We start from the raw sequence: 14,478 nt of genomic DNA, 5'->3' as shown, positions 1-14,478 counted from the left end.
CAGTATAGAAACTGCCATTTTAAGAGTAGGCCTATCATTGGGCTAGTTTGAGTGGTAAGACTGAAGCAACTGACTGCAGACGGAAGTCGAGAAGTGAAAGTCGGGAAGGTGCACCTACAAAACTGATGTGGTTTTCAAACAGCGAGGCTCAGTGCAACATGACAGTGTTTTCATTGTTTATAAGAGTATTTCTTCGTAATGTTGAAATAAACATGTTTCCAACCCTATTTCTCACCCCAATCACCAATGTCCATTTGGTTGATCAGTGTCAGTGTTTTTGTCTTCCATGCTGAATAATGGACATAAAGTAAAACATTGAGTTTCGATTCAATCTGCTGAGAAAAGATCAGGCTTCACCACTGATATGCAGCAGCATATACAAGCAGGCTGGTCTCATATGCTAGACGTAACATAGTAAAGGTAAATTTGAGACGCTCAATTAGTAGGATATGTTATGTTTGGTATGATTGCATAAGACAGATGGTCACTTAAAGGTGCTACACATGATTATATCAAAACAAGCATTGCAATTTCTGAAAATGTCCCTAATACATCTGCATTAATAGTGGAATGATAGTGTTTCACAGTATTACTTACCCTCCAGTGTTGTGTGATATTCACCTATTGATTTCTCACGCCGGAGCAGCATCTGTTGTCAAAATGGGAAAGCTGTTTTGACTTTGTGGCTGGGTTATCTAGTGGAAATCGGGTCAAGAGGCCAATGTAGAAATCGTCTACCCCTGAGTCCAGGTTGATATAAGGCAGTGCTGCTGATAGTATTATACTGCTGCTTTATTACCTCCAAGTCCATTCCTCCCTGGACCCTTTCCCACCATCAACAGCTCTCAAATGGGGTAGAAGTCAAATGGTGGCTACATTCAATCAGACAGGGATGGATCACTGCAGATAGCCCACGATTACACACATTAGGCGTTCTTTACAGTTAGTTACTCACTACAGGCTTAACTACAGACTTTCATTACAATCACTAACTCCCGGAGGCCTTGACCTAGGTCCCTGGTACTACACTATAGGGGAATTGGGAATACGAGGAAAAAGGGCTCAGAGATTTAGAAAGGACAGAAAATATGTATTTTTATAAAATTAGATTGACAGACAAACCCTCAGACAAAGTATTAACTCATTGGCTCAGAGACAAATGTAAAACATGGTGTATGCCTGATAAACAGAAACGGTGCACCTGAAAGTGTGAGATAGAAAAGGAACGGTGGCAAGAAAGGCAGAAGATAAGAATGAATGACCAGAAAAACCCTAAAGTGCCATGGCGTTGCAATGACGCAGTGTATGGGTTCTATAAGAACCTTCAAGTGAGTCCTCAGTTTACAATGTATTCATATACAAATAAAAGTTCTAGTAAAATAGCATTTATTTTTCCTTCTCAAAAAAAGCTCAATATAAAACAATTGTGGTCCTTTGTAGCTCAGTTGGAAAAGCATGGTGCTTGTAACGTCAGGGAAGTGGGTTCAATTCCCGGGACCAACCATACGTAAAATGCATGCGCGCATGACTAAGTCACTTTGGATAAAATAATCTTCTAAATGGCATATACTATTATAAATTAGAATGGGCTTACTGTCCAAACAAAGCAGCCAAGTATATTCCTTGGGGGCTGGATCCTACCTTGAGATCCCCTCCTGTAACTCAAACTTCCATGCAAATCTTATTTTGACATGTATGTTCCATGTGTGAATTCCAATTTAGAATGCAGCCCTAATATTATTCTTTAGGAAGTGGAGAGAGGAGCACATTTCAGTACTGAGGGGGAGTTACAAGGAGCAGAACTCCAGTAACCTATAGCTTCTCTGTGGTGTCTGACGGTGCTGGCGTCCCCCTGGCTGTTTGTGGCTTCCAGGCTGAACATGGTGCTGAACTAGGCCTGGGTCTCCTGCACCATCTTGTTAATGTGGGAACTGTTCAAGGCCCTGAGGCAGTGGTCTCTCACCAGGTCTGCCTGGCCCGCAGACAACACCCAGCTCCGGGCACACAGGCTGGGGTTGATACTGATCTACAGAGAAGAACAGGGTGAGAACAGTCAACGCACACTGGGATGATGATTTATGTTGATTAAGAGATGGCTCAGTAGTATGGTTGTAACGCCAGACCTGTAGGTTTTATTCCTGCATGGGCGACTAAGTCAACTGGATAAAAATGACCATATTATATTTGTCCTTTCAAGGAGAAATTATGTCCTCAATTCAACAGTCACACATCCACAACTAGAAATATCCCTCACAGGCTAAAAGTAACCAAACATGTACACAGAGATGAGGGATTAAGGGAAAACCTGTCAACCTCGATACCAGGCTTCCCCAACTGGCGGTGGTTTTATTTGGCCCTCTAAGTTTAAAAAAATATTTTTTTGTTTAATTATCATTGTTGGACATAAAATACTGTAAAAACACCAGAAAATCAGCTCCAAGTGATTTTAATTTAAGAAATCTGTACCCAAATATTCCCACACATAAGAGAGACACGTGATCGTATACAAATGTAAGCAAAGTTGTAAATGATTATGTTTTAGTCAAATATGATACATGTTTGGGCTTCTTGCAGTCAATTTGCAGTCTACAAATTATTTTTAATTATGTTGTTTTGGCCCACGACCATTCGCTCAAGGAAAAAAATGGTCCCGCAGGTGAATCTAACTGCTCTATACAGTACCAATAAAGAACAGTGCTTGAGAGACAGTAGAGATTGAGTCTATCCCGTTAATGCAACCAAATTGCCAGCTGTGGTCTCTGAAAGTATGGTCTCTGAAGGCATGGTCTCAGAAGGCAATGACTGTCAGAGTTTAGCCAGAGGGCTAACACATCCTGACAGTGCTGAGCTCCAGTGCAACTCTTTACCCAGCCGATCGATTACAATCAGAATATTTGCTTAATCCACAGTCTCTGCTTCCCTACATGGTCAAGATCTAACACTAAGCTAGAGTGACTGGCTCCATGACCAAGCTATGGGTTGCTATCACTGTTATAGCACTAGGCCTACATTATTGTAAGTCGGGAAGCAAGTTCAGGTAGTGAATCATTTAATAATGAAACATAATTACAAAACAAGAAACACGACCAACGTACAGACGGGAAACTGAAACAGAAGCAATGACACCTGGGGAAGGAACCAAAGGGAGTGGCATATCTAGGGCAGGTAATCAAGGAGGTGATGGAGTCCAGGTGAGTGTCAATATGCGCTGATGCAAGTGTACCGATGTCGACAGGTGTGCGCAATAACGAGCAGATATGACTGTGCCTTGATGACTAGTGTCCCCACCCGCTCCCCTCCCCTGTGTCACTTGGGAGAGCGCCGCTCATCTCCATCACTCTATCTGTCACGACCCAGACACCACGCATCATGACTATAGCACTCTATTGTCCTCTCATCCCCCCATCTCTCCACTGAGGCCCAGGGTGACATTTTCCTCATTTTACAGCTCATTACTTTGTGTCTCTCTTTATTTCTGCCTGGTCATCTGAGAGTATCTCCTCCTCTCCTCCCTATATCCCAGCTGAGCCTAATACAGACCGGGGGGGGGGGGGGGGGGGGTCTTCAGATGATAACTTCAGTCCCATAGATCACATTCACACGGCTTTCAGCCTGGCCGCTCCAGCAATGAAGAACATTACTATGGAAGAGTCGTTTGGTTTTGTGATATCAGGCAGTATTAGATTCACCTTGGTTAGTGAAGCCAAAGGCATCAGGTCCAGGCTTAGTCTCCATGTGGTCTCTGCAGCCTGCATGTGTTTCAAAAGGAGCTTGGTTCTGGACATTCTTAAAAGTCCTCTGGAAGAAAAATAGTTCAATCGAGTCTGATTACAGGCTAAAACATAAAAATAAAAAAAAAGCTATTATATACTACTGTATCATAAACTAAAAGTAAGATACATTTTCTTCTCTCTCAGCATGAATACGCCTCATCTTCCCTGGCCTATACCTCTGAACTTTGTGAAATAGGGAACCTTACCCTAGCATGTTCCCACACTGGAGAGAAGGGTAGACAGATTGAGGCTAGGGTTTTTCTCCTCTCAGGGGTTGAGTGCGAGGAGCTTTAAGTTTATTCCTATTAAGAGCTTCCTACCCTCACCTTAATCCCTTACTGTCCCAGTGAGGTGACACACCAGAGGTAAGGGGGCCCTAGCCAGGTGAGTTGTGGGTAATGGTTGTGCTTAGAAGGCCATGGCCCCATAGCTATGCTGCATTGGGAGACTCATGAGTGGTGTGTGTGTGTGTGTGTGGGGGGCAGTGACAGGGTCGGTGGAGCGGAAGGCAGGGTAACAGATGGAGGAGCCCTAGAGAGAGGAGGGCTGGAGAGGGAAAAGGGGAAGGATGGATGGTGGTTCTTAAATGAATGAATGAAGGGTGCAACACTTAAAGTCCTAACCCGGGAGCCTGCTGTCACTAGGGGCCACTGCTGGGTGCACTGCTGAGTTGTCGTGGAAACCAACGCCACAATTGTGAGCAGGGAGAGCATTTGCAGATGCTCCCTGGGCCCTCCAGTTTACTCAGGTGTGTCTGAGACTAATCTAATAAATCTGTCGGCCTAGCAAGCCACGCTGCGTATACAAACACACTGGGTGCGTGTATTGGTGTGTGGCATCGGTTGCTCAGGGACTGCAGGCGGGTCCTGACACACATAAAAACACACATACAATTCGCTACAATGCAGAGTTTAGGCAGTTGTGTGCACATATCTCGAAAAAGCAAAAACATTTTGCAACACATTTGTAATACTCCATGGTTTAACACACACAAGCAGCCAAATATGTTTGTGCTGTGATGTAGCAGAAACAGACAGCTGAGACAATCACAAAGTGAGAGAGTCAAAGGTTAACAATAAGCATGGCAAAAATACTGTCCCCTCACTGCTACTCTACCTCAGTCAGTCAGCCACTCACTGATCTCATCTCAGTGCTCTCTAAATGTTGCTCTCTAAAAGACACTCACCATAGCAGATCCAAAGCAGCTGTGAGAGTGAGATTAAGACAGGCGGTGAGTGTTCCCCCCTATAGAAAGTATTTTCATTAACTGCAGATAGCCTAGTGGTTAGAGCGTTGCTGGATTGAATCCCCGAGCTGACAAGGTAAAAATCTGTCGTTTAGCCCCTGAGCAAGGCAGTTACCCCACTGTTCCCCGGGAGCCCGAAGACGTGGATGTCAATTAAGAGAGCCCCCTCGGACCTTTCTGATTCAGAGGGGTTGGGTTAAATGCGGAAGACACATTTCAGTTGAAGACATTCAGTTGTACAACTGACTAGGTATCCCCCTTTCCCTTACTCCCTCTGTTCTAACTCTGTCCCACTATGTAAATGTCATGTTAGTGGAAGTAGTACTTCCGTTATTCATTTGCCATTCACACAGCTCAATATAACATGGCTAGGTTTAGGCTACTACGTGATACTCAAATTTTCCCTATACCCATCATGAGGTTGCTACAACCTAGCCTACGAATGAAAGATTACAAAGTAGCTACACAGGTAGAGAGTCAAATTGGAGTAATCTGTAAGCAAGCAGTTTAGCAGTTACACCGGCGGGCTCCCATGGCAATAAATGAATAAAACCAAAAGCTTAACTTGTAAGAGTTCCAGTGTTGGATAGCCATAGCCACTTAGGTAACATAGCATCCCTTTCTGTTTGAGCCGGGTGTTTGAGTAGGCTAAACTAGCTAGCTGCATTCGCTAGCTAAGTAAAAAAAAAAAAAGTTTGTTCAACTATTGTCTCTCACTCTCTCTGAGTTAAACACTCACCACATTTTATGCACTGCAGTGCTAACTGACTGTAGCTTATGCTTTCAGTACTAGATTCATTCTCTGATCCTTTGATTGGGTGGACAACATGTCAGTTCATGCTGTAAGAGCTCTGACAGTTTGGAGGATGTCCTCCGGAAGTTGTCATAATTACTGTGTACATCTATGGAAGGGGGTGAGAACCATGAGCCTCATAGGTTTTGTATTGAAGTCAATGTACCCAGAGGAGGACGGACACTACCTTACAGAGCGCTGTTGAGGCTACTGCAGACCTTCATTGCAAAACAGTGTGTTTTAATCAATTATCTGATTACATGTGAATGTATTTAGTATAGTTTTATCTAAAAAGGATCACTTTAATGTTTCACAATTTTTATTTTTATTCAATTTACTGAGGAGGATGGTCCTCCCCTTCCTCTAAGGAGCCTCCACTGACATGTACCCATTTTGATTAGCATTCATACTGTATTCATTGTTGTGCAAGTCAGTGTATTTTGGAAGATATCGTGTGTGGTGTGAGGCAGGGGCGGAAAAGGTACACACAAATCTGCGCTCAATGAATTGTTTGAGGTAGCAAGGGTTGTTGAATAGGTTGGGTAGTAGGATCATGATCAAACTCCCACCATGTCTGCAGTCACAGCTGTTTAGCCAATCAGATATAGACAGGCTCTGCAGAAATACCAAGGTACACCAATCAACACAAGAAAGGTGGTTTTGACTAGGCCATTCCAAGATATTCAAATGTTTCCCTTAAACCACTTGAGTTTTGCTTTAGCAGTATGCTTAGGGTCATTGTCCTGCTGGAAGGTGAACCTCCGTGGGCGGCCCTGTCTTGACAGGTTTGTGGTGCCGCCATATTCTTTCCATTTTCTTATAATGGATTTAATGGTGCTCCATGGGATGTTCAAAGTTTCAGATATTTCTTTATACCCAACCCTGATCTGTACTTCTCCACAACTTTGTCCCTGACCTGTTTGGAGAGCTTCTTGATCTTCATGGTGCCTCTTGCTTGGTGGTGCCCCTTGCTTAGTGGTGTTGCAGACTCTGGGGCCTTTCAGAACAGGTGTATATATACTGAGATCATGTGACAGATCATGTGACACTAAGATTGCACACAGGTGCACTTTATTTAACTAAATATGTAACTTCTGAAGGTAATTTGTTGCACCAGATCTTATTTAGGGGCTTCATAGCAAAGCGGGTGAATACATATGCATGCACCAGTTTTCTGTAAAAATAAATTGTTGTATTTTTTTAAACAAGTTATTTTTTAAATTTCACTTCACGAATTTGGACTACTTTGTGTATGTCCATTACATGAAATCCAAATAAAAATCTATGTAAATTACAGGTTGTAATGTAACAAAATATGAAAAATGCCAAGGGGGTGAATAGTTTTGCAAGGCACTGTAGGTACTCTCCTGAGAAATGGAGACCCCAGGCCAGTAGCCTAGGTACTCTCCTGAGAGATGGAGACCCCAGGCCAGTAGCATAGGTACTCTCCAGAGAGATGGAGACCCCAGGCCAGTAGCCTAGGTACTCTCCTGAGAGATGGAGACCCCAGGCCAGTAGCGTAGGTACTCTCCAGAGAAATGGAGACCCCAGACCAGTAGCCTAGGTACTCTCCTGAGAGATGGAGACCCCAGGCCAGTGCAGGGGCCAGGCCGTCTCAGTAGAGAAGAAGAGCTTGAAGGACTGTCAGGGCTCCCAGGTCCTCCTCAGGTCCCACATCTTCACCCTCCTATCATCCCCCACCATCACCACAAGGTCTCTAGAGAGGGAGGGCAGAGGAGAGGGGAGAAGATATGAGGGGATAAGGAGAGGACAGGGGAGGAGAGGAAAGAAAAAGTAATAGAACAGGAGGGAGGACAGGGGAGCTGATGGAGAGTAGAAAATGTGGATATAAGATGGAGGGAAATGAAGGAGGATGAAAAGGTGGGAGTGGACCGCTCCAGTCTGCCTGCCCAGGGACGATACCATTGTCGCAATATTTTTTTCCATGGCAAAAATGAAAACACGAAGCAGATCATAATGTTTGGTCATTTAAAAACCTGCTGTTTGTCAAATATTGTGGAAAATAAATACGTGTGACTTTGGATGACAACATAATGATGTATATTTCCAACATTAGGGCTGTTTTCCCTCAAGAAGTTAAATCCACTTCGCGTTTTGTTTCCCTGCCACGATACTAATGAGTATCGCGAAACTGGTATCTTCCCGGCCCTAATTAAAACCCACCCAGCCAGACAGACAAGATGGATGCCTGCCCCTTGCCAAACAACCCAGAGCAGGGCCCCAAGTGCCTCGACAACACCAGCCCATAGACTGGAAAATAACCTGCGGTTATGGCCTATCAATGTTATACTCTAACCCGTGACTCCTGATATCTTTACAGCTTTCTAATAAAGATGAATCTCACACATAACCCTGGTGCTTTAAGCTGCTGGTGGTTGTTCAGTATGCAGCAGACTGAGGAGTGAGATGAGATGGGGATCACAGAGCCTTTAACTCTTCTAGCTAATTAGATTTATCTGCTCTGTTACACAGGAGATGCATGGCCCGGGAGGCTACAGTTCTTTTAGACTTTACTACAGGGGTAAATAAGTGTTTAATTAAAGATGTGTGCGTGAAGGTGTGTGTCTGCCCTACAGCAGACGCAGACAGCTGCTAGGTGCAGCATGGCGCTCACAGTCGGATGGTCACTGCTTTTTACAGTCCACGGCCTTATTGGATTGTTGGAGATGAAAACAAGGCTACATGTTCAGAATGACAATGGTTGGTTGGTTGCTCTGATGCAGGCGGTAATGTAGCCTACCTCCCTGGGTCTCAGTCTGATAATGTAAGTCATACCGCATATGGGCTTATTGCTACAACTGCAGTGCAGTTGGTTGTGATCCTAGGGTGACTTTGAGCCTCAACTAGTGGTTTGAGACAGGTCCTTGAGTCCTTCGTTCTGATTGGCCATTTACCTGGATGCGTGGCAGAAGCTGAGGGCGCAGGTGGCGTTGTCGTGGGCAACGAAGCAGTGGTAGGGGTAGAGGGCAAAGGAGTGGTGTGGAGCACGGACCCGCTGCAGAACAGACTTACTGGACAGGTCCCACAGGGCCACTGTACCTGCAGGGTAAAGACAACAGGACATGTACTACAGCTGAAAGATTAGAACAATGTATAATGTACACAAAAACCCAGACATGTCTGTCAACCACACTGACTATAAGAATGGGGCTCATAACCCAATGTTTACACATTTAGTTTGAACAGAATCAGACTAGTACTTCTAGACTACATGTAACCCCACCAAATCGCTACCAATCCTTGATTAAATGAATAACAATCAATCAATGAGCCACAGATGTACAGAAGGCTGCGGTGTTGTTGAGTACCATCCTAGAAGCCAGCAGCCAGTCCGTGGAGAAGAACTGGTTATTCTTTTCATCATGGTTGGCCTGGAGGGAGCCTCTCTTCAGGGTGATCACACCATGCACCTACAGACACACATGGAAGGATAATAATGAGATGTGTACACATCAGCAGGACAAGCATATCATAAGATTAAAATAAAACATTGTGTGCATGTGGCTGGACAGTGTTTTCTCTTTCTCAGAATTGCTGAGAGTTGAAGATTACAGTTAAACTTTCCATACAGCTGTAGTCTTTTGTGTGAGGATGAGAGAACAGATATTAGCCTACCTGGCAGATCATCAGTGCTGGTCTGGCTCCACCTATTGGGAAACACATAAATAGTCTTTATTAACTCTTTATGATTATTGATGGGAAGATTATAACTCAATCCATGAACACAGATTTATTACGGACTGTAATTAAACAAACTTGGCTATTTGGCATGCGAACACACACACACACCATCTAATTCAACTCTTATTCACCCTGCAGTCAGTGCAGTCAGAAAGCACTAAGACAGGAAGAGAGAGACATGGAGCTGAGGAATCACAGTCCCTCTCCAAAGCCAGTCTGTCGTTTAAGATGGAATCGGCTAGCCGTCAGAATCCCAGGCCGTGTCTGACCACTCTGTGATATGGATGTGCAAAGTCAGGGCCCAGGGATGTTCAATCACTGAGAAAACATGGCCCTACTCGTCCATCTGTAATAACAGCATGGGGTTAGATAGATACAAGGACATGGCCACTATGTACAGTACAATACTGGAGAAATGCTAATAGCACTTCATAGCTAACAGGAGGAATACGGCCATGGATGGGTGTCTGACAGAGTAGTGTTAATCTCTGGGGGATTTCAGGTCCTCCATTGGTCTCCACATTGAGCAGTCCACCTCTGCACCCACCCCCCTACAGGTCGATAAAGCATCGTGCCTCACTGTCCCCGCAACCCCACCATCGCCCCCTCCACCCACACCTCCCCAATCCCAGCATCCTCCCTTCCCCATAGGCTGATTTAGGCCAATGTGAGTGACAGGTTTGAGTGAGAATGGTGTCAGGTACTAGACTGAAATGTATGCCTTCCAACACTAATAACTGCGTTGCGATGCATCTTCTTTGTCATTTCAATTATAGATCCTTGTCTAATGGAAACTAAATTATCTCCATTGAGCGAGAAGGAGACAGGTTCTTTGTTTTCACCCACCAGGTTTTTTTATTTTTATTACTGGTACTCTCACACACACCAAAAGCCATTTATAATTATCTGCCCAAAACAGTTTATCAGACGGAGAGCACACACTCACGTGCACACGCATCTGAACCCTTAACCATCTCACTTCTGCACAGAGACAAGGCTGACTCACATCATTAGTAAATTACAGTGATGGCATTACAGATTGGGATTTTGATGAACTCATTTGCATTTCATCCAGCCACCGTGGTAGGTTTCCTATCAGTCTGCTAAAAACCCCCATTTCTCCCCTCTCTCGCTAGCTCCATGTAGAGTAAATTCTCCACATTCCCTCTCCCGATTTCTCTTTTAGCCTCACACCTGGCCCTCCATACAGGCAGCACCAGGGGCCCTACATGTCACTCGTCCCTCAGGTGTGGCTGCCCTGACCGCTGTGAATCTAAAGGGGAGGGGGTCATAGTTCAGCTTAGTGACCCAGCTAGGCTCTCCCAGACGAGGTATTGGCAGGACATGAAGGATGTCTAGACAGAGCCCAATGTTCCCTCAACGGTAAAAACCTCAATGTAACCTCCCAGGGCACTGACCATGGCATGTACTGTAATCTCTCCATCCCCCAGCTCTGAGCCTGGGCGAGGGGGAGGCTGCTGTGAAAGGAACTGTGTACAATGAGGCAGAAAACTATTAACTGGATAGAAAGGGCACTAAAAGAGGAAAAGAACAGTCAGGTATTTTAGGCTGTGAAAAAAGAAAAACGTAATGCTGCATCCACAAACTGCTCAAAAAGCGCACCATAAAAGTTTACCCCAACCTGATATACTGAAGGGAGCATTCTAAACCCATGGTCAAAAGATGTCTGCAGCTTTCTGAGCTGTCTATATAAGGCTGACAAACACCTAAAGCTGTGATCCTACAGACCTAAAAACCTTTGATGCGGATCGATGATAACGAAGAGTCTGCACAAAAGAACCTTCAAGTTCATGAATCAGACTCTCTCTGCAGTGCTGCTCTCATCTCCTGGAGTGAGTCCGCCCTTTGTGTGTGTGTACCAGTGTGTGTAATTTGACTGTTTCCTGCTGAAATGGTTCATTTTTTTGTTGTTGTTGTTTGAATAGTCTAATTAGAATATGCATTCAAACTGACTTTAAGTTGCCAAAACTGTGAGGGATGCAGCAAGAATTTTCTAGTGTGAATGATGGATGGACCAGATAAACATGTCATCAACCCAATGACCGAAGTCTTTATTACACTGCCCCGAGGCTGATGAGTCTCATAAGGGAGTAGTAGACTGTAGGAAAGAGTGGTGGCGTCATATTACATCCCTAATCTATCTATTATAACTGTTGGTACTGCCAAGTACTGTGACCTTTAACACCCTGTGAATCAATTACGATGGAGGGAATGGATACCCTAGGGCTTAATGCATTAATGATCACAGGCTGAAGATCGATGTCTCGTAAAACATATGTGCCTCATGATGAACACGCTGTAATGCAGAGTTTGATACTGCTATGGAGTACATGTGGATGGCACTCTGGAGTGTATTGTCTTGTAGACAGATTTGAACGCTCCAGTAAATGGGGGAAATGGGAGCCCTTACAGACCGCTTGGGATGACAGAATGTGGTTGGAGAGCAGAATCAGTGAGGGATGACTTCAGGCGAGCAATTGTCTCTTTTTCTTTCTCTTCTTCTCTCTCTCTCTCTCTCTCTGCCTCCCTCTATTTATCCTACCATCCACTCTTTGTATCACCTCCCTCCATCGGTCTCTCTTCTGCAGAGATGAATAGAAAGTCATAGGAGGATGAGCATGCGCGCACACACACTGATAGATGTGTGAGGATACACTGTTCGTGGTGTGGAGAGTCCATGCACCAGCAGAACAATGCAGTGGGGGGAAAGCCCAGTGACTATTCCCTTGGTTACAGATCATGTGATCCCAAAGGAGAGGGTATGGAATATGGATCATACAAATATTCCGGTAGTAAATAGCCTAAGGCATACATGGATGGGTTGTTTAGCAACAAAACCGATGCATGCGCAACTATGGGGCAAAACAGAGGGGTTGGCTTAGATTATTGACATGTAAACTATATTTTGTCTCCATTGTTTATTGACAACATAAATAAAGTTGCACAATGAGCATTTGTTGCCTCTCAAATACATCATTACAGTTATTGATTAGCTAGCTAGCAAATTGAAGCGTGCGATTCGTTTTTGTGATGTTCTCAGCTAACCCCTCTATATGATGTAATAATAATAACAACACATGAATTTGATGTGCCCTTGCATGAAACACAAAGATGAAGCAAATATGAATTTATTTGACTTGAATTTGTTTTACAATTGCGTCTTCAATGAGCAGCATGAAAACTGATTTTAAAAAAACTTTTTTGCAGGACCAAGCTCAGGCTGTTGAATGGCAATACTGCTCCCTTCTGGAGCAGCACATACATTGCAACTACAACACCAGAGTATAAGGTTTGATTCAGGCATAATCAGGCATATATCTGTTACATCTAAATATTCTGTCACAAATTACTAATATGAGTGTTAATTTTAAGTTGCTTAGGTTCTATCGTGTGTTAAATGAGCATGCTAACCTTTAGCGGTGTGTTTCCTGCGGGCCTGCAGTGTGTTGGGTTGAGGCAAGCTGTCGATGGTGATGTGACCTGACGTGGAGGCAGCCAGGAGACACAGTCTGGGCATGTGAGGGGCCTGACAGAGAGGGAGGAGAGAAAGTTAATTAATTTATTATTTTGCTCAGTGTCTTGAGGTTTTCTTTCACAGTCATGTTGAGGCTTTAGCTGCCATCATGCAGTGCCAAACAGGTATTAATGATGTGGGTAACATGTCCCTGCGTCTCCGTGTGCTTCTGTTCCTACCTTCCTGTTAGTTGTGAGCAGCTCCCAGGCTCCTCCTGGGCACCACTTCACATTCCACACAAAGCCTTTATCCTGGGCAATACCAAGGCCAACATTGGAGTGGACTGGGGAGAGAATAGGGATGGAGACAGAGAGCTGGGGCGGTGGGGGGGGGGGGGGGGGGGGGGGAATAGCCCAGAGAAAAGGGAGAGAAAGACCAAGAAGATAGTAGATGGAGAAAGAGAGTAAAGAGAGAAAGAGAGCAGATGGAGAAAGAGAGTAAATCAAGAGAACTGGGAGCGAAAAAGAGATATTACACTGATCCCCTATTACCTGTCTGGTTCCTACCTGGTGTTGTCCCAAATCAGGGTGTTCAACCTGTACTGGTAGTCCAGGTTTCAGTAGCAGTAGATGGCAGCGTACTGGCTGACAGGGGTGCCATCTGGGGTGGGGCACAAGTTCATGGCCCACACCGGAACACCCATATAGAACAGCATGTCCCAGCGTTCAGGGTGGGCGGGAAGGCACTCAAACCTGAACAGTAAACATCAGTTAGACACACCAAGACCTTGGTGTTGCTAGCACCACACTATTACAAGTTGAGCTACACAGGACCTACCTCTTCAGTTTGTGCAGAGGAGGTTGTCTCTCTGAAGAAGGTGAAGGCTGTAGACACCATTTCCTGCAGCAGGTACTTCTCAGCCTCACTGGGAGGGGAAACACATACCAAACATTTGATGTATTCTTGGGTTACTTGATATTTCCTGAGTTAGATTCAGATTTTTTTCCCCAGAAGATCAAGTATAATGTAATAATCAAATGTGTATTGATATTTCCTGTCCGACAAGCAATGCCAAACCTTCTCTGAAGATATCCACTTAGCAAAGACCCATTCATTGCGGTGTTCATCACAGCTGCAAATGACAATCAGAAAGAGCCAGGACCAAATACAAAGTATGTATATAAACCCCGGATTGCTGATGCTATGTATTGGCCATTGAGAGGCTTTGAAGCCATTGGTCGGCCATATTGGCACTCCTCAGTAGGAGCAGTCCTCCATAGGAATGAATGTTATTATACAGTATTTCAATTCAATGTTTCAAGGACAAAAATACATGTATTACATTTTTTTTGTTGCTGAAGTGGGGAAGTATCATTAGCCATCTCTAAAAATGATACTTTAAGGATTTTAATTAGTTTTTTTTTATCTAATCGAATAATTGTGGCATTAATAAATGAATTTCTATAAGTTTGAAAATACACTGCTCAAA

At 44.3% G+C, this 14,478-nt stretch overlaps 1 pseudogene; it reads right to left on the bottom strand.

Annotated features, from left to right (window-relative positions):
- Positions 1–1,891: 1,891 nt before the first annotated feature.
- LOC149981463 (general transcription factor 3C polypeptide 2-like) lies at positions 1,892–14,104 on the bottom strand (annotated as a pseudogene).
- Between the last annotated feature and the right edge of the window lie 374 nt (positions 14,105–14,478).

The sequence above is a fragment of the Oncorhynchus mykiss genome, chromosome 8 (assembly GCF_057628025.1).
Source record: "Oncorhynchus mykiss isolate SJ-2025 chromosome 8, ASM5762802v1, whole genome shotgun sequence".
Lineage (NCBI taxonomy): Eukaryota > Metazoa > Chordata > Actinopteri > Salmoniformes > Salmonidae > Oncorhynchus > Oncorhynchus mykiss.
This window is presented reverse-complemented; position numbering and strand designations above follow the sequence as displayed.